This window comes from Neolamprologus multifasciatus, chromosome 17, assembly GCF_963576455.1.
Source record: "Neolamprologus multifasciatus chromosome 17, fNeoMul1.2, whole genome shotgun sequence".
Classification (NCBI taxonomy): domain Eukaryota; kingdom Metazoa; phylum Chordata; class Actinopteri; order Cichliformes; family Cichlidae; genus Neolamprologus; species Neolamprologus multifasciatus.
In genome coordinates, this window is record NC_140455.1 from 34,098,366 (window position 1) to 34,119,078 (window position 20,713).

General features: G+C 40.3%; 1 protein-coding gene and 1 long non-coding RNA gene across 4 annotated transcripts in view; both read right to left on the minus strand.

Moving 5' to 3' along the window:
- The window catches only part of tbc1d22a (TBC1 domain family, member 22a), a 174,182-nt gene that overhangs the window by 138,997 nt on the left and 14,472 nt on the right, over positions 1 to 20,713 (minus strand). The window lies entirely within an intron of this gene.
- LOC146499721 (uncharacterized) lies at positions 910 to 20,707 on the minus strand. Its single transcript, XR_014870161.1, has 2 exons — positions 8,289 to 20,707; positions 910 to 8,185 (listed from the first exon to the last, which is right to left on the minus strand). It is a non-coding gene; the product is annotated as an uncharacterized LOC146499721 (long non-coding RNA).

Below are 20,713 nucleotides of genomic sequence, written 5' to 3' on the forward strand. Positions count from 1 at the left end.
CCCCAGACTCAAAACACGAGGACGTTGTTAAGGAAATCGGGAGCGTGGAGATAATCTGGCTATTTAACCTCCGCCAAACAAGCAGAGCAGAGCCCACACTGTTGCAAAAGCATGTTTCCACAAAGGCAGCTAACACCATTACAATACGAAACGCCGGTAACCACAGTTGAAAATGTCCGATTTAAGCAGCTGATTAAAGTAGCTGAGCCTCGTTACCAACTCCAAGGCCGTAAACATCCCGAGCGTAAACAGAGGGATGAACTTCTGTGTTCGGATTGCTGCTCATGAACGAGTCACACATCTGATCCATATATGAGCCTCACTGCCCACTTCATTGAGACTGCACTTCATGTCCCCTTTGTTCCTCCTGGAGCATAAGCAGACCGCAACCGAGTGTCAGTTTTGTTTATGTTCACCTTCATTTTATTTGAAAGGTTTTTTCCTTTGTATTATCGCAGGGTTTTTACCTTACGATATAAAGCACCTTAAGGCAACAATTGTGGTGATACGGCGCTATATAAATAAAAGTGAAATGGAATTTTTGAATTTGTACTGAGGATATATACAAAATCATTTCAGTGTTCCTTTTTTTTTCTATTTATGGGGACATTTCTCAACAATTGGAAACAGTTTGTTTCTATACAAAAAAGAAAAAAACAGTATAGAAGTAGTTAGGGCTGCACGATTTTGCATAAAATGAGAATCACGATTTTTTTGCTTAGAATTGAGATCACGATTCTCTCACGATTTTCTTTCCCAATATAAATATTTATTGCACTTATTAACTGCACATCAACTTCTTAACAGTTGAGACTGAACATAAAAACAATAAATAAACATAAAAACAATAAATGTCTCAAGTTTTGTGGTTGCCGCAAAATGTTGTTCTGCTTGAAATTGCGTCTCCACCGTTGCTCGACACTGCGTGTATAGAGCAGGTAGTGCAACAATAGAAAAATAGTTGCAGGACGGCACTGTGTAGCGTTTGTCTAGGGTGTTGATCATTCTCCTAAATCCCTCGTTTTGCACAGTGTTGATGGAGCCATATCTTTGGTCAGGTGATAAGTAACAGCCTCCATAATTTCTTTGTGCCTGCGGGAGTTCGACGGGTATAGGGAAGCGCTGTATAAGGTTCCCGTTATTGATGTTTGGGTGGTTGACCGGGACGGATTTTCTCCAGTCACTTTCTCGTCATCCCTAACGTGCTCTCCATTGTTTTTTCCCTGCCAATTTTAGCAGCCAGCTTCTGTATCACGTGGTATAAGGCTCCGCCCTTGTCATTTGTTGAGCAGAAAGAGTGAGCGCTTGTTTTCATGCAGATTACGTCCCGGATCAAAATGTGGTACAATCGTCGTCGTCTTTTCTTTCTTTTTTTTTTTTCTTTTTTTTTAAATCGTTGTCATTTGGAAATGAGATCACACATAAGTATGAATCGAGATCGCGATTTTCTAACGATTAATCGTGCAGCCCTAGAAGTACAGCTACTACAGCTACTTTGTTTCTTTGGAACTGACCAAAGAATTTAGTTTACCAGTTCACCTGTGTTCTTCTGTAGCTCTTGAACCTTTTCCCTAGTCAGATTTAAGATTTTACTTTAAGATATATATAAAAATGTTATTCATTTAAAATATAGCTCTACAATGTTAAACTTCTGACAGAAAATAAATAGCATTTAAACCAAGCTTAATCCTTTTCAAACCTCTAAAGTAAAAATAAACCTTTGAGCTTGAAGTAAACACTGATATCGACTAAAAGAAATATTAGTAAATATACATGACGCCACACAGCTGGACGTGCCTGAAATCCGTATGGTGGTATACTGCATTAGGGTTCGTTGATATGAAGCTCTACATGAGAGGTACGTGAGATGACTGGATGACCCTGCCAATCAGAATCACACAGTCCAGGAAACCAAAGATAAGAAATTATATGTATTTCTTCTGAGGAGTGGGTTCCAGGATGGGTTCTCGCTAACATTAACTCATCCATTATTCACAGATGGGCCTCGCTCTGCCCGTGCCCTGCAAATCTACAAGCCCCCATTAGCATTCACCAAACTGAGGGAAACATAAAAAAGGAATGGAAATCTCTTCACTTGTAATTGCACTGCCACTGTTTTACCTGCATTCTCCGAGTGAAAGAAAGAGAAAGGATTGATTTTTGAGCAAAGGAAATGCCACCACCTTAACATACTTTCTTCTGTGAGAAAAAAAAGACAAAAAAAACAAAAAACAAATGTACCTAATAAATAAGCCAAGTTCCTCCTCTGCTCCTATTCATGGAACCGGCTGGAAATTGATAAGGTCTTTGCACAGAGTGAACAGTATTGATTAGCGCTGCCAAATGACTCTGCCTTGCCTGTTCTTCAAGGCAAATGCAACGCAGAGCCAGTGACAGATAGCAGAATAGGAAATAGCAATCAGCTAAACAGCAATGGGCTAAGTCCATTGGCTAAATTGAGTGAAACGCATTAGAGCTTGTTCAGCTGATGGGAGCAGCTATTTATTCTCTTTAGTTCCTGCGCATCTTCCACTTAAAATTTCTCTCTTACCTTACCCCCAGTGACTTTAATTATATAGAAATTCAATACAGTGATCTAGTGCACAGCATGGGTCTGCTGGTTCAGAGACAGTCAGAGCGCCGTGATGTGGGAAGGTGTCGATTACCCCAAGGCAGCGTGTGCAGCAGCAGGTCGCAGTTTTAAAAAAAAAACTCCTTCAGACATCACACAGACCATAATAAACGCAAAGCAAAAGAATGGACTCCTTCCCTTTTTGCTCCACAACACTACAACAAGTTGAAGACGACACTTGGGAGGCTGCTTTTCCTTTATTGCTACAATTTTATGGTGAGGACATTTAAATCACAGCAGCACCAAAGTTGTCCAATCAAACCCAACGTGGATATCAGTGCCGTTGCATTCATTCCCATATTCTATGTGTACTATCATTCAACATACTTCTGCATGAATAGCGGTAATATGTACCTATTCAGGCACACTACTTAGCTTCTAACACAGTATAGCATCCTTTGAAAAGTTAATGCATTCATTCTTTCTAAAGAAACACCACCTCTGGTTAAAAATCAGTGAGTTGTGTCATCAGTTCTGTTGCGCTGTGATCCCAGCAAACACTTTACTGATGATATTATGAGCTCAGCTGCTAGTTTCAGGTCATAGTGAACAAAACACAAGGTTGATTCTGCAAAACGACTGTCCTGATTAAAGGCAGAGAGGGGGACATCACGTTGACATGTTTACCGTTTAAACTGCATTGTGGATTATTAATGACAATGTAGTTTGATACATAAGAATCCTGTATATTATTTCAGAGAACTAAAGAATACATTAATATGTAATTTCAGCTGCAGGACTGGTTTCAGAACTACATTCTGAAAAAGGCAAACAACAATCTAAAAAGAATAGCAGGAAGTATTAAAAACAAAATGATTCCCTGCACCCTGGTATTTTACATTAGATAGACATATTACTTTGTATTTATGGTTTTGTTTGTGTGGGTTTTATTGCATTCGTGTTTCATGTGCCTTTCAACTCATCTTAAAACTTTTTGGGGGGAGTTTGTGTAATCACGACACAAACTGGACCAGACATTACAAAAGATAAATAAATGCATTTAGAAAAGAGAGAAAAAAATACAATGCAACTGCTGGAATCTTTAAAAAAGCAGCATGATACAAATATTTGGAGATACAACCCCAAAAATTATGGGTTTTCACAAGTAAAAAGAACGGATGGAAATGAAAAAAATATCTATATCTTTAGCAAAAACATCAATTTGAGGCATTTATGTTTCCAAGCCATTCATCTTGTGCCTGACACTGTGCCAGGAAACAAACTTCTGTCCTATTCAAAAGTATTTTTTCCTCCACAGTTCGCATTCTGTTTGGGGAATAACTCATAATGCGATACTTCATGTTACTTCCAACGCATAACGCTATCCCGATGCCACAGAAGCTGCGATCGATCTGCACAGCGGCCGCTCTGTTTGCGCTCGAATCGCCCCGCTCCTGTGCTTGTCCTCGGGGAACATCCTGTTTTGCAGGCTGGAGAAGTACTCCGCATATTGATTGCCACGACTGCACGTCAGAGGGACCGGAGCATATTATTCTTATATTATTTTAACGCCTCCCCATTATAGGATGAACTTTTACATCTTTACCACTGGTGGTTGATCATATATCTGAATCTAGCACGAGGCTGCTTGCCACGGCATCTACCTTTCAGACATGCAGAGTAGAATACCTGCACTGAGGTTATGCAGAAATCATCTGCAACGGTCCTTAAGGGTGAAATAGTTATCCTATGTGTACCTCCACATTCATTATGCTCCTAACAGCCTGTCAAAAGGTATCTCTCCTCTTGCCTTGCACCCTTTGAACCTTCATTTGCACTGTCAGACAAAGAAATAGGTCCATGAATCTTGGTGATTCGAGCTTAATTAAACTATGTTATAGCTCACCTACCTGGCATTAATCTCTCCATAGGCTGCACAGAGGAGGGGAGTGAAGGGGCATGGGGCAGAAGTTGGCTAATGGTCTTTACATCCTGATTTTGCAGTGATTTTCAAAACGCCTCTGTCCTTTGTGGTCAAATATTCTGCAGGAACAGCTTGTGGGAGAAGGACTGCATTGCTTGTGTATGTAGATACGCAGCGGTGCGTCCAAAGGGCAAGGTGCAAATATTTACTTACACCATGCAGCTAGCAGAACAAGGAAAGGTGCCCTACATCCTATAGAGAAAACGACCTCTATTCCTGCAATTCACCGTCTTCCAAACATTCCCCAGCAGAGAGCCGGACGACTACAGAATCCAAATTAGTTACCCTGATGGTTCTAGACCCACAGCTTGACTGTAAGGAGGACGTATGCACCACAATGGTTCTGTACATGAAAATACAATGGACCAACCTTCCAGTATCACACATTCTAACTACTCCTGGCTTAAAAGGCTTCCTTGAGCTGAGAACTGCATGAGGAAATATATAAATCTATAATCCATCTGTAAAATCTACTCCAAGGTGACGCACTATTCTTCCACAAGAGTCTTTAAATACTGATTTATTTATTTATTTTAAATTACCATTTCCTAAATGAATGCTACACAACCATACTGCAATTCCCAAGAACTCATTGCTAAGGAATAAAACTCAATTTCCCACAGTGGGCAGAGATAGAGAGGGCAAAATGAGCATAGCTGACATACAGGCTAAATTGCAGATGTCGTTTCATTAGTGCGAGGCTAGCTCATCTCTCAAAAAACATATAACTCTCTAGGGCATCTCTTGTGCATTATGAATGAGACAGCCGAACCCAAACTCCACTGGAATAAATTAAAGGCATTTCGTGACATTTCGAAAATTAATCTGTTGTTTTTGCTCAGCGGGCACTTGTCAAAATGAAGGGCGGAGAAGTTTCTGCAACTGTCCCGGAGGTGACGAGGGACTAGCTGTCGGCGTCACTTTCACTGAACAAAGTTAGCAATGCAAACAAGACACTTTTAGCTGACAAATTTGTCACTCCTCGCTATACATCATAATATCTAGAAGAGAAAAAAAACTATAAGGACATTTCTTTTAAAGAGGTCTCTGGAGACAGACAAAATTAAAGCAAAACCTCTATTTAAAGTCAATTCACCCCACAGGCAGTTATTCCAAAGCACATATAGAGAAGTGAAAGAGGGGACCCTGTGGAGACCAATAAAACTTCTCATTATGTTATAAGGTTCTTTTGACTTAACATGATCAGCATCGTGGGTGTTTTTCATGTTGGACACAGATCTCAACGGATTATTATGGAGGGACAGACCTGACCTTGGAGGAAGCTTTATTTATTACCACCATTAAAAAAAACAAACAAAAAAACAAACACCTGTAACAACTCAAGGGCAAGTGCTGCGAGTCTGTGGCTACTGTATTCCATTATGCATGAACTTACAGGAGTTCACTTTGTCTTGGCTGGAGTTAAGCCGGGACCACAGGGGGTGATTAGGACACCATGTACCTTATGTTGAACACCCACAACAGCTCCTCTGACGGGGTGGACGCTCGGAGGGAGCGAATGCTCAGTGACTCTTAAAACATTCAAAGGGCGCAATATGTTTTATCAGGTTTATATTTCATTAAAACTTATTTAACCAGCCAAGATAACTCAAAGTGTTACACAACCAAACTCTGAGAGCAGTATCAAGGGGACATAAAGGTCACGTCAAATGAGCGCAAGGCGGAGTTTTCCGGTGCATTCACTCATGTACCGTCGCAGACGGCGGCTTCACTGAGCAGACGGGGCTGGCTGCCTTGATAAAGGCCACCTCAACTGTGCTTATTAAAGCAGGAGAGAATGTGTCTTTGTCACCTCTCTGACCCAGATTCTCTCTGGCACATACATGTGGGTCACAGGATCACTTCCTTAACATTTAGCTAGTTCAGACATTGTTAAAGACAGAGGCCTTTCTCAATAAATCCCAGGGTTTGCAGCACTGTAAAGACAAGTTAATCCTACTTCTAAATTATTAAGAAACCTGCATTAGAACAAGCCTAAAGTATTTTCCTCATGAAGTGTTTTTGAACAAGACAAAGCCACTGGCCACAGCGATTCTAAAAACAGTAAACTGAGGAATTAACTACCAGGTAAAGATGAGAAAAATAAATAATTCTATTAGAAAAAAAATCAGTATTTTTAAATCTAACATTTATTTTGTGACCTTATGACCTTCCTGTTTGAGTCCACTGGCTGCATCAGCTGAGGCAGGTGAAGCGACATTGTTTTCTCCATAAATCCAGTGTACTTTACTTTTAGTTATAGTTTCCTGAAGTTTCTGAAGACCTTCTAGATGAAGAGCTGACAGCACCTATGCACATGAAACTGAACCTTATATCCATGAAGTGTGTGAGAACAGTCTGTACTCTGACATACGGCTGTGGGCGGGGTTCACACATATCCACCTGCTCTCAGAGCAACAAGCTGGCTTGAATGTGGAGGACAATCTCACTGACAACTTGTATTTCTTCTTTTTGGAATTATGCAAACGATCTGTTTGAGTGTTTTTGGTCATTTGTTGGTTATAACAATTTATAATCGGACTCTCGTACAGCTGTAAACTTGAAACCCAGTTCTGGTTTGTTCTTCTAGCAGTGTTGTGGCTGCGTGTTTCATTGTTTTTCTCCTTCCTCTGGGTTTCTGAACTCTGAAAAGGTCTGAATCTGGTTATATTTACTACTGGTACCTCAATATCTTTTAATTATATCACATACTAATTCCAAAAAGGATATACAGATAGTCCACAGATTGAGATACTTTAGCTCAAAAAGCAAACAGTACTATCTGTTTCTGACTATATAATTTTAACAGATTTAACAACATATCACCCAGTCTGTTTTATTTTAACTAAAACCATGCTCTTTTTTTGAACAATGCCCAATCACATCAATGTGATTTATTTTTTAACACTGATTTACAGCAATTTTAGAAGGCGCAGACAAACCATATCAGCAAATACCTGCAAATAGGAACATGAGATCATAAACCACAAAGGGCTTTAACAAATGATACATTTCCTCCACTAAGGCAAAAGGCCGAGTAGAGCCCCATCAGAGGTGCTGCTTGTCTCTGTTTATCAGCAGGACTGTGCAAAACACTACCAATTTAATGAAACTTGGCAGAGAGGCAGAGCACAGGCATAGAAAGAACCCATTAGATTATGATGCTGATCCAGATCACTTTCTTAAAAACTGTGAGAGCGCAGTGCATTGGCAAAGAGCGTACTCTGCAAGTGTGCCATTCCAGTTTGTCTCTTAATTTGCAGGACTTGTTGAGCATTGCTCAACAGATAAGTTTCTCTTCTTTTGTTTTAGCTTGTTAGACCTTAAACAATTAGGAGACGAGCAGCATTCATTAACAAACAAGGTGAGACCAATGTTCAGTTTCAATATTAGATGAATTTTTGGATGTAAGCACACTAGTAATGCTCACTGAACCCTTAGGTTTTTGAATGCTAATTAAACATAATTTACCTCAATTTAAAAAGGATTTCAGCTTCTAATGAAAATGGTTGCGTAACCCAAGATGTTAAATAAGAAAACAAATCCTGAGGAAAACACTTTATTGTGTTCAGAAAGCCTAATGTAAGAAACAGCACATGTGAGAAGATGCTCTGGTCCCTCGTTTTTGTCTGGACCATTGATCGGGGACCATTCTTAATTTCGTTGTACCTGTGACAATGACAATAAAGTTTCTGATTCTGATTCTGATAATTCTGATTCTGGACTGACAACCTAAACACGGGTTTTGTTCAGGGCTAGGCGGTTGGACGGCAATTTTCTTGGATGATTTGTATTGTTTTAAATTACGTTTTTAAGTGAAACTGCTACATAATTGCAAGTTTTTCATAGACGACAACAGAGATCAAAAATGTTACCTTTCTAGGTAAGCTAGCTGCATGTTGCTAGTTTTTTCCACCAGCATTGCCACATGTTACAGGTTGTGCATCCAAATGATTTAACAGCATATGTTACCTCCATTTGCTCATTTAGATGCTGCAAGAAATCCTGGATCTGTCAGCTTCACGTACGTTTCTGGGCTTCCGAGTCTTGCTTCGTTCAAAACAAAAATAATATCAAAGCGGAATTTTTGTTGCATTTTCCACAAAGAGCGGGTTATTTGTTGGGTTATCACCTATTGGGATCTTGAGTGTGCACAAAGTATATAGTCAAGTGCCACCAATACAATCATCCAAGCATGACAAAGGACTGAAATAGTGAAACAACAGAGCTCAGAAGCTCCTCTCAGCAAGGGAGGACTCACTATAAACAACCAAGTAATGAAAAAAAAATCAAATGGAGCTCCTATGAGGAAGTGTGCACACATGTGTGATTGTAAATGTGCATGTCAGAGTGTGTACCTGCACCCCTTCCATGTCTGCCTGTCTACCTGCCTGTCAGTCAGTCTACCTGCCTGTGTGCACAGTTCTGTGAAGGCCAGGAAGAAGAATAGAAGACAGCGGGAGAGGGAAGAAGTGCTGTCAGTCAGTGTTGGATGAGCAGGGAGCTGATGGGAGCAGGAGGGAAGACGGTTGGCGGGCCGGAGCCATGCACTATTCAGGCGTCATTCAATCGGAGCGCGACCACTGGGGCAAAACACAACACACATATTCACGCACGTGAATACCACACACACACACCTGGCCAAAGAGTTGTGTTCTGCAACAGAAGCTTCCAGAAGCTTCTTCAGCAAATCCGAACTCAATCCTGCGAACACTTAGCTTTCCACATACATCAGCTTAAGATAAAGTCAACCTACAAACACCAATTTGATGAAACTTTAAGCATCAGCTCCATCTTAAAGGCACAGTATGTCATTTCTGAAGTTATTAAATAAGCAAAAATAATGTTGTACTCATAAATATAAAGTGATTAATATATAATTAGTTCTTCCAACTAACTGATGTGCTCTCATAAACGTAGACTTAATCCATTAAGAATTATGCAGGAGCGGGCTTCAATCTGCTGAAGCCACATTGTTGCACCACCATTTTGAATACACTGGCCAAGATGGACATCATCACCATTCTGCTTAATTATCTATGTGACTAGAGACAAGCCACATATGTACCACACCAAAGGCAGAGGAGAGAATCCGTAGGTGTTCGTGTGTAGTAGAGGTAAATTTCCACTCATACGCTGCATCTTCACATTCAAAATATGATGTTTTATCATCTGAGAAAGAGTCCCGTTTACGAATGAAGTGAAAACAGGAAGAAAAGACACCACGCCACTGGCATCTGGATAAAACGTCATCCTCTTCCCCCTCACCTCTTACTCACCACTTCCTGAACTAGCGTCATGCTACTGACACACGAAAATGTGAAAACGTGTTGTTTTTTTCTTGATACTGTCACAATTACTTATTGTCAGCAGATTAGACGTGCAAATCGCTGACAACTAGCCAGCTAAAAAACAACAACAGTTATAAGCTAATTTTATGCTAGCTAATGTCAGACTCCAGTTTCCTACTAAAAAAGAAAAAGAAATCACATGGCAGTGATGGCAGTGTCCGAGTGCAACAGTGCTAGAAAGTTTCGCTAACATTGCCTAACAGCGGCTAATGACAGCTAACAGTGGCTAATGACCGCTAACAGCGGCTAATGACAGCTAACAGTGGCTAATGACAGCTAACAGCGGCTAATGACAGTTAATAGCGGCTAATGACAGCTAACAGCAGAGCAGAAAAGTTCAGGATATCCTTTACACCTCACCTCAGTATTGTTGTCATTGGACAGAAGTGAGCATCACTGACTAATTGATTCCGTATCGACTCATTTAACAAAAGTTTTACAGCCTCTTCCAAAGTAAACAGAGTAAATGATGCATGGCAGTTGAGGTGATCACCCACACTCACTACAGATGAACGTTGGCAACCACTGTTTATCCTACAGTGGCCACTGTAGCTAGGGATATACACTTGAACTGGGAGGTGTAAGGAAACACAATCTAAAAATCTACTGACCTATAGTGGTGAGATTTACACGCAATAAGTACCAGTACAATTTATTTCTTAAATCTTTCCTTCATGTGTGCAGTATTAAACGTAAAGCTTATAAAGCACATTTTACAACGGTGTTTCCCAAAGTACCTGTTTTGGGAAATACCTCAGTGATAAAGTCAGTGAATGCAATATCTTCTCGAGCTTATTATTCAAGTCATCTGAAGATATTTAGTCACTGAGGTCAGAAAAACAATACAATCAGGACAGACACCTTTATCACAGAGTATATTAAAAAGTTAAGCTCTCCTCCTATAAACCTTGAATGCTGTGAGAGAGTCCTGAATGGTCTAACTCATCTAAAGGACAAAGCGATAGCGCCAGGGAGCAGACGGCTCGTAAACTAATGGGACTCTTGTAAAAAGATACTCCCTCCCTGGATTATACCTGCTCAGGAGACCTGATGGATGGCCCAGATGGCTGGGAGAGGACACGGAACACAGATGAGCATACAGGTGTGACTGTGTGTGTGAGTGTGAGTGTGTGTGTGTGTGTGAGAGAGAGAGAGAGAAGGAGAGAGAGTGTGATCTTTTGCATGAACACAGAGAATTTGTATAGTTAATTCCCCGAGGTTTGCCTTGCCTTTAACTGGTTTGGGTGAAACACTTTCAAAAATATCTGGCCTGGTGACACCTTTTCTGCAGTCGTATTAAATTGCAGGTAAGTTAGTGTTGCAGGCAACATTTCTATTGACTGAAAGAGCTGCTGTCCACAAATATTTATATATTTTAGATTATATATAAACTACCAAACTGCAATAGTTAACAGTGAATACTCCTCATTAAAGTGCTTCAAAACAAAATCTGAAACACACGCTGACCACTGCAGAGGAAGGCTTTGTTTTCTTTTGGCCTAGAGCAAAGGAGGTGAAACTGATCCTGTAAAAGGGGACCTATTATGCTGATGTCCAGCTCCACATTTTTATTCTCGAATTCTCGAGAAGCTCAGGCTGATTTACAGTACAGAATAATTCGCCTTTGGTCAGGCTGCTCAGTTTATCCTCAATCTGAAACAGGTCAGCACAGCATATGTCACTTCCTATATGAGTTGACCATTCTAAGGATATTCATATCAAGCATATATGACAGATTATAGAGCCAAGAGCAGAACAAACAGTGGGGAAACAGCTTTTGACTCACAGGGATTACTTGCATTTGCTGACCTCATTAATTAAAATTGTGTCCATGTTTAATGTCAGCCACCACCACCGGGGCTGTCAAACACAATAAGCATCGATTCTGAATCCAGAAATCCACTTTTTCCTTTACTGCAGTATAAATGATTAATTAAAAATATACTGAAAGTTTCTGCAATAGTAAAAGGTTATCAATCTGCCTTATAACTTCCTGGTTTTTATTCACTGTATATGGTTTTTGAAATTAAACCTGACACTTAATGGGAATCTTTTTTTCTCGATTTAGCCTTAAGGAAGTAAAAGAAAGCCTGCTAAGGAACGCTGTGTTATTAATCATGAATAAAATTACTACACAACTAGGCTGTGGGCAGAGCTATAATGGAGAATTGTCACGATTTTAAATGTAAGTTAGTAAACGGATTAATTTAGATACTAAATTGAAGGGCAAAGCTGATGGCTGCAGATGTGTACGTCTGCCCGGCGTGCAGATAAAGCAGAAATTTCTCAGCAGCTGGGAGAGAACTGTAAGAGCTGAGGTCTGTTCAGTCAAGCTTCCTAAAAAGAAAGAAAGGGAGGATGGAAAACTCACCTGGAAGACCACATGGTGTAACATATGAATAAACTAAGCCAGACAATCTGTGAGGATACTGACACAGGAGACAGCTGGTGGTTGGATCAACCTTATCAAGTCAGGTGTTACGCCTGGGGACATGCTAGGAGGCAGCGCGCACAAACGAATGTTCGTTCACTGACTGACACAGCATACAATTTTAAAGCAAAAAGGGGAAATAAGAAAACACAGAGTCTTAAAAATGCAGTATTTCTCACAATATCTCTCCCAGCTTTTAAATAAAAGAAATAAAAGGAAAAAGTTGCTCCTTTAAATAGATTTTATTGGCGTCTCATCAGAATGAACATGGAGTCCCCTCTCTTTGCAGGATGGCCAGTCTGAAGCTACATCATCTCTTTTTTTTTAATTGCCGAGCTCGTGACACACACCTCTGGAATCGTCACACATGATCAGTGCTTTTAGGCAAAGCTTTAAGACCGAGCTGAATTGAATTACATCGCCAATTCACACTTTGATAGCGTCTATTAACTTTGCAGACGGTCCTGATGGTAAGCCTATCATATGGTGACTGCTGTGTAACGGGATTGCAGATTGTAGCACTACAAAGTGTGCAGCGAGCAAAGCGTGGCAGAAAGTAGCAGGCCTCCAAACCACCGCTGCTGCAATGAGGCTGATGGTAGTCGGGCGCTGAAATGCTGCAAGAGTAACAAAGAGCTGCAGCACCCCCAACAGAGGGTAGAGACACACCGACAGGCAGCGAGGTAATGGAAGCAAGTGTGTTCCTGGGCACTGAGCAGCCGTTTGGTTTGGTTTGTTCCTCTTTCTTAATGTTAGATATCGGTTTGTGTGTGTTGTATGTGTTTCTGTAAGTTATTTACAGAGTTGCTGACCCACAGATCTCCGGCTCGTGCCGGAGCACGTGTGTTAAGTGACCACATATACTGACCAAATACTGAGCAAACAAAAATAAGAAAGAAAAAAAAAAGACTCAGAGAAAGAAAAAGAAATGATGAAAAGGTGGAAGTGAAAGGATAAACTGCCAAAAAAGAAAAAGAGGAGAAACGACCATTGCCATAGCAACAGCAGTATTTCTGCCATCCAGCAATAACTGCTTGATGTCAGATGCCAGCTCTTGGTCTTAAAATGTATTAAAAGAGAAAGATATGCATAAAGTCTGTAAAATTGTGGCTTATAGTCTCTCCTAGAGAGTGACTTAGAGAGACTTTACAATATTAAATACAGTCTCTAAACACATCACACATGCACAAATGTTCAACAACGCAACGTACCATATAGCGGTGCATTTGTCAAGATGTTTACCCGCATCATAAACAGCTGGATGTTTCATGGACTGTTACTAATCACCAATCAACAGCTATTAGAGCTCTGTGAGCAAAAAGTTTGATGAACTGTGGAGCCGTGGTAATGAACGAAGAACTTAAAGTTCCTGTGGCCCACGTGGCTCAAAGAGACTTGTTCCGGCGAGTCATCAGTTCTCAGAGTTTGCCGCTGCCGGAGATGCTCAGCCGGCTCCTCTACGTGCACCCACAGCAAAGCAGCTAAGGTGGAGCTAACGTGCTATTGTGGGCTAACAGGCACCTTTCACAAACAGCTGCCAGTACTACTCAGCCTTCTATTAGGCGCAGCTATGGTATGAATTTGAAAATCCTCATAGGGGGTCATATGATTGTTGGGTTTTTCTCTGTACATATTATTGTACGATCTACTGTACAATATAAAGCGCCTTGAGGCGACTGTTGTTGTGATTTGGCACTATATAAATAAAATTGAACTGAACTGAATTTTCAGAAAAGCTGACCTTTGACCTTGACCTTGAGGTCGAGATCACTGCAATTCGTTGTGGTCCGAGATTTTTAGTAGATACACCTATGGCAACTATTTCAAAATCCCACGTCACCTTGTTCTCAAGTTATCACAATTACAAAGCTAAGTGTCCAGACTGCCCCCACGCACGCTGACAAATGAATAAAAGCCGTAAAGATGGTGAAACAATTTAGCTTTTATCACAACAATAAAATGTTTATTCTAAGCACTCCGGACAGTATATTAAGCCAACATAAGTCTACATAAAGGCCAAACAAGCAATAATAACAACAGTAATAAGAGTAATAATAATGCCACCATGAAAACTGCTAGAACTTTTCCGAAGCACTGTGATAATAGTAATAGTAATAATAATGGATTGGATTTATATAGCGCTTTTCAAGGCACCCAAAGCGCTTTACAATGCCACTATTCATTCAATCTCGCATTCACACACTGGTGGAGGCAAGCTACGGTTGTAGCCACAGCTGCCCTGGGGCAGACTGACAGAAGCGAGGCTGCCATATCGCGCCATCGGCCCCTCTGGCCAACACCAGTAGGCGGTAGGGTAAAGTGTCTTGCCCAAGGACACAACGACCAGGACAGAGAGCCCGGGGATCGAACCGGCCGAACACGGTCGCCCCATAGTCATACCTCCAAGCATGAACTGAACTGCAATGCCACCTGTCAAGCAAATTAAAAATCATTTAGGCTAAGTGTTGGTCCAAACATCTAATAAATGTAATAAATAAATCTGTTAATTTGACGGTGACTAATTTTAATCATTCCCATTAAAGCTTTAATTGAAGCAGTCTGAGGTGATCCCAACAATGAATCCATCAGTGCTTATAAATAGCCATAGTAATGGTTTCTGAAGCACTTCTGAAGCATTTGTAGAAGAAACAAGATCATTTAATAAGCTGTATGGAGATGTTTCAATATTTTCTGATATAATGAATAATTTGTATCACTGGATTTTGGGCTATTCAGCACCATGGGGTCCAAGTATTTAATTTTTCAGTATTAGCTTACACTTGATTGATTAATCATGAAAATAATTAATGGTTGAATCTTATTCCATTTCTTTAAAACAAATGGAAAAAATAAGTACATTTTGGGTTCATTGAGATGCGATTTGCGTTGAATCTGAAGTACAGCTCCCCCAAAAAAAAAAAAAAAAAAAAAAACCTCTATTAACTCGCTAAATATATTTTTTCACTGTGGAAAAAATTCAGTGTTTCACTTGTAACATGGAATTTGAAACTGAAAAAGTTCTACTCTGTAGTAGACGGGGCTCATTTCTTTCCCCTTTCCCCCTCAGTTCTGTCTAAAATAGCTTCCCCCTCACTGTGCATACAGTGGGTGCTGTGTTCAGGTTCACTCAACAGACCGGCTCGCCTCAGGACATCAGGAATAATTAGCAGAGATCAACCTGACATCAATCACCCTACTCTTACAAGCGTACAGGTCATCACCTTCTACATGACCTTACATGCTAAACAGACTGCTGTCACAACCTGTCGCAAGGTTCAATGAAGAGAGAGAGACAGTTAAGAGAGAAACTGACAGCGGTGTTAAAGTTCTGAATGCAAAGGAGATCCTGAAGCAAGTTGATCAAGAAAAAGAAATAATGTACTGACAGGTGAAATATTTATATAATGCACCTAAACTATTTTTTGGCCAAATACCAGTAGTACATAACTAAGTATTAAATTGTGGGACCAATGGTGCTGGGTTGTGCACCAAGTCACACACATCTCTACGTTTGGTCTCTAGAGGCTGGCAGACCAACCATGTCCGGTGGCTTGGCCCCAAAACATGGCTGCCTCTGCAATTAATTACACCATTCAAGCGAGCAACCAGCCAATGGATCATCCCAACCCTCGTCCTTTGAGCTCAAGGACAGTCGGTCAAATTTCCCTTTCACACCAGGGGGTGTCATCCCCGCTGACACAGTCTGCTGGTATGTATGTGCGAATTGTATAAGCATTAATGCGTCCCAGGCAGCAGCAGAAATAATGGCCTGCCCTTAAAGGACAAGGAGTGGTATGTGTCTGGTCATCTTACTTTCAAATGAAAACTTCTTAAATTGTAAAAGTCTTTGAAAATAATCTAAGTAACGGCAAAAGCAAAGCATCCAACTGTGAGCACACAGTGATATTATTTACCTTTTTGTTTACAAGAGGGTTAAATTCCATCAGATGTTGGCAATTTATTTTTTTCCTTTTGTATTTTCATCTATATCCCATTCTTTGGAGCTGCAATGACCCAATTTCCCCACGGGGATCATTAAAGTTTCATCTTATCTTATCTTATCTGCCCCATCCTTCTCCCCTTCCCTATCACCTCTCAGCACCCCCTTCTCCTCCAATCCTTCACTTAATTATGTCCTGTGAATGAAGTTCATCTTTCATGCTGCCAGCAGCCGGCAGCGTGGCTCGCCCGTTCTGGGGTATCTAATCATGGTGCAGGGACTAAACTAAATTTAGACAGTCAGCATGTGATGCCTGGCAGGCCTTAATGGGGGCTGACATCTCAAGACACTCTGCTGATGTGCAAGATACACTTTTCCCGAGCCGGCCGCAACCACTGTTGACTAACACTGATGACTTGTGAACCAGTTTGTTAGAAAAGTTTTCAAGGGGTGAAGAAGTGTGCTGACGAAGGCTATTCAAGCCTAATGAAATCCTACATTTACATTTTAGGATCGTAGCTAATGCCCACTGTGTGTGTATGTGTGTGTGTACACATTAAAACAGTCTACATGTGCAAAGTTAAGCATCCGCAAAGTCATCCAAGGGACACTAATTTGCACACTTTGATTCAAACTGCAAGTAAACCAGCACCATGTATTAAGCCATTAGGTGATGAGAATGCAGATTAATGTAACAATTAAGATGTGATTGCAAACAATAATGATGGCAATAGCACAAATTAAAATTAAGTAAACTGGATAAAACACTGCTGCAAATTAAAGCCTGAATAACTACACAACAAGTATGTGTGCCCACTGTAACCATAGACTGTATATAAACGACGGTTGTAGGCACTATGATGTCACTATTTTGCATACTAATATTTTTGACCAAACTTGCAAATGACTTTTTGCTCGTTAGATTTTGAAGCCAGAAGCAAAATATTTGGATGCAAGGGTGTAGTGCTAGGTTATTAGCTAATGCTAGCTAGCTTGATGCATTGACATGATTTATGGATACATCTCACAGGATATTCGATATGTTATCATTAGTGCTAACATATTAATTAAATATACCCAAAGGCACCAGTACAACATAGAAGGGCTTAAACCTAATAATGCACATCTTAAAGCATAAATAAAATTTAAAGGGATATAAAATTAATTGAATTTATAGTTATTATAAGGAGGGATATTAGAGGGATATTTTTTGGCCACAGCATTAGGGCTGCACGATTTTGCATAAAATGAGAATCACGATTTTTTTTGCTTAGAATTGAGATCACGATTCTCTCACAATTTTCTTTTCCAGTATAAATATTTATTGCACTTATTAACTGCACATCAACTTCGTAACAGTTGAGACTGAACGTAAAAACAATAAATGTCTCACGTTTTGTGGTTGCCGCAAAATGTTGTTCTGCTTGAAATTCCGTCTCCACCGTTGCTCGACACTGCGTGTATAGAGCAGGCAGTGCAACAATAGAAAAATAGTTGCGGGACGGCACTGTGTAGCGTTTGTCTAGGGTGTTGATCATTTTCTTAAATCCCTCGTTTTGCACAGTGTTGATGGAGCCATATCTTTGGTCAGGTGATAAGTAATAGCCTCCGTAATTTCTTTGTGCCTGCGGGAGTTCGACGGGTATAGGGAAGCGCTGTATAAGGTTCCCGTTATTGATGTTTGGGTGGTTGACCGGGATGGATTTTCTCCTGTCACTTTCTCGTCATCCCTGACGTGCTCTCCGTTGTTTTTTCCCTGCTAATTTTAGCATCACACGGCACAGCTTCTGTATCACGTGGTATAAGACTCCGCCATTGTCATTTGTTGAGCAGGAAGAGTGAGCACTTGTTTTCATGCAGATTACGTCCCGGATCAAAATGCGGCACAATCGTCGCCTTTTTTTTTTTTTTTTTTTAAATCGTTGTCATTTGGAAATGAGATCGCACATAAGTATGAATTGAGATCGCGATTTTCTAACAATTAATCGTGCAGCCCTACACAGCATGTTTATTTTTGTTGTAAAATATATATGGACGTTTGTAGATATTGATTTGCTTTTGGAGCCAGGTTAGCTAAGCTGCTGCCTTTTTAGCTCCCTCAACCTGTTATTATTCAACAACTGTTTTGAAAATTACTTTCCTTATTTTCTTTCAAGCAGCTTCAAAATTCCAGTATCAGTTGGCCTGAAATTCAAATGTTTCCAAGAAAGATAATATGAATGCAGGATACAGTTTAATGTGAAACAGATCGAGAAAGCATTGATTTTGCACCAAGAGCAAAACAGTAAATCACCAAGGCACAAACAGTAGATGAGAAAAACAACAAGGAAATTACTTAAATGTGATCAGGTAAAGAAAAACCTGAAGAAAATGTTTGTCTCTAATAATACACCGTCTCAAATACACGTTGAAAGCTTTTCGGTTGCGGTAAATTAAGACCACAGTCGTCATTTGAAAATGGAAGGCACGGCATTTATCACTGTATCACAGGCACTGTATCACTTCTGCGCTGAAATACGTCTGACACAGCTTTTTGCATTTAGCATATTTAGTGTATTTAGACAGGCACATAACCAATTCTCCTCATAAGCCTTGCAGTTTGGGGTTTTGTTTTGTTTGTTTGGGTTTTTTCTTTCTCAAATTCACCACAGTGGCCTCGCTATGTTTTGTCAGCCACATTCAACAAACACATACACACAGCTTAAATACACAAAAACAACCCAAGGACATCAGGTGTACGTCTTTAATCTCAACGAGGGTCTAAAAGCAAAAGGGCTTTTAAAAGACATTCGACTTTTACAGTTCATCCTGCACCAATAATCCACACGAACTCAGCCGCTTTTAAAAGTCTCTGCTCTGACCAAAGGTAACCTCAGGTCAAACTAACGAGGAAGGAGACAAACATCTACAATTTTTGGTCATCGGTCTCAGGTTTACTGTTCAAAGGTCAATATGTGATTTTTTAGTATATACTATGTTGGTCTCTATAGGTTTTCCGTGTGATAAAACAACTGTATTGTGGGTGCTATTTTTACTACTTGTTTCTTAACAACTCACTGACTTGGATTTTGTCAAAGGTAACTGACAGACGTATATATGCTGAGACAAGCAGCTCTAAGCCTCTTTTCACAGTTCCACACTTAACTTTTTTTTGTCAAACAATGTTTATGGTCCAGTGTTTTGTTCTTCATGAAGGACTGACACACTATGTCAGAAGGACTATAAATACCTTGGAGTACTGGACTGGACTGGGCTAAAAACACCACAGCACTTTACAGGAAGGGCCAGAGTCGTCTCTATTTTTTGAGGCGACTGAGGTCCTTCAACATCTGCCAGAAAATGCTGAGGATTTTCTACGAGTCTGTTGTGGCCAGTGCGATCATCTATGCTGTTGCATGCTGGGGGAGCAGGCTGAGGGTCGCAGATGCCAACAGAGTCAATAAACTACTCCGTAAGGCCAGTAATGTTGTGGGGATGGAGCTGGACTCCCTCAAGGTGGTGTCATCCACTTAACACACTGGTTACTGCTACAACTACACGTTTCTTTTCCAGCTATTTATTAATGACTGACTTATATATATATATATATATATATATATATATATATATATATATATATATATATGTATATATTGTACTATTCTTAGTTAGCGTATTGTCTGTCTTGTTAATGTTTGTTTATAATGGAGCACTGTAACAAAAAAATAATTTCCCCCAGGGATCAATAAAGTATTCTGATTCTGATTCTGATATAACTGCAGACACCTCAGTAAAATGTGGGATTTTTCCCACCTTGCTGTGATTTAAACCATTACTATAACAACTGCAATAATTCCACAAATTCAGAAGCAATGTTCTCCAGCCAAAATCACAGATATTTCATCACATAACATGCTGCAAATTGCAGACTAGTCACTGGAGGGATTTCAGAACTCAGCATTCTGCACTCAGATAACTCGTTTGATGACTACTTCGATGTAACCTAATTACCTGAAACAAGGGAATCGATGCAACAAGCTAATGCGCACAAGTTGCCAAAAGTTAGTTACAAAGGACACAAAGTCAAATGCAAAGAGTTCACAAGGATTTCACGGCCACTGGGGTAAGCAGTGGTAGCAAACAACATCTCTTGGGTTGGATAAACAATAAAGGCCTGTCGTTTGGTTAGAACAAAGGCCTGTCATTGGCTTTTGTTGTTGGGGTATTTTTCCCCCCTTGTAATCTGCATGTCCAGATGGCTGGATGACTTTCTCCCTCGCAGCATTGTTAAAAGCACGACACAGCTGGCAGACAGAGTGGGAAGCAAAAGAGTGCAAGGAAATGAAAACGTGAAAGGCAACGCTAGAGAGACAAAGTAATAGCGAGACAAGTGAACTAAGTAACAGAACACATTGTAACACTGACAGACGGAGACTGGTGGGTGAATTTCTCTTAC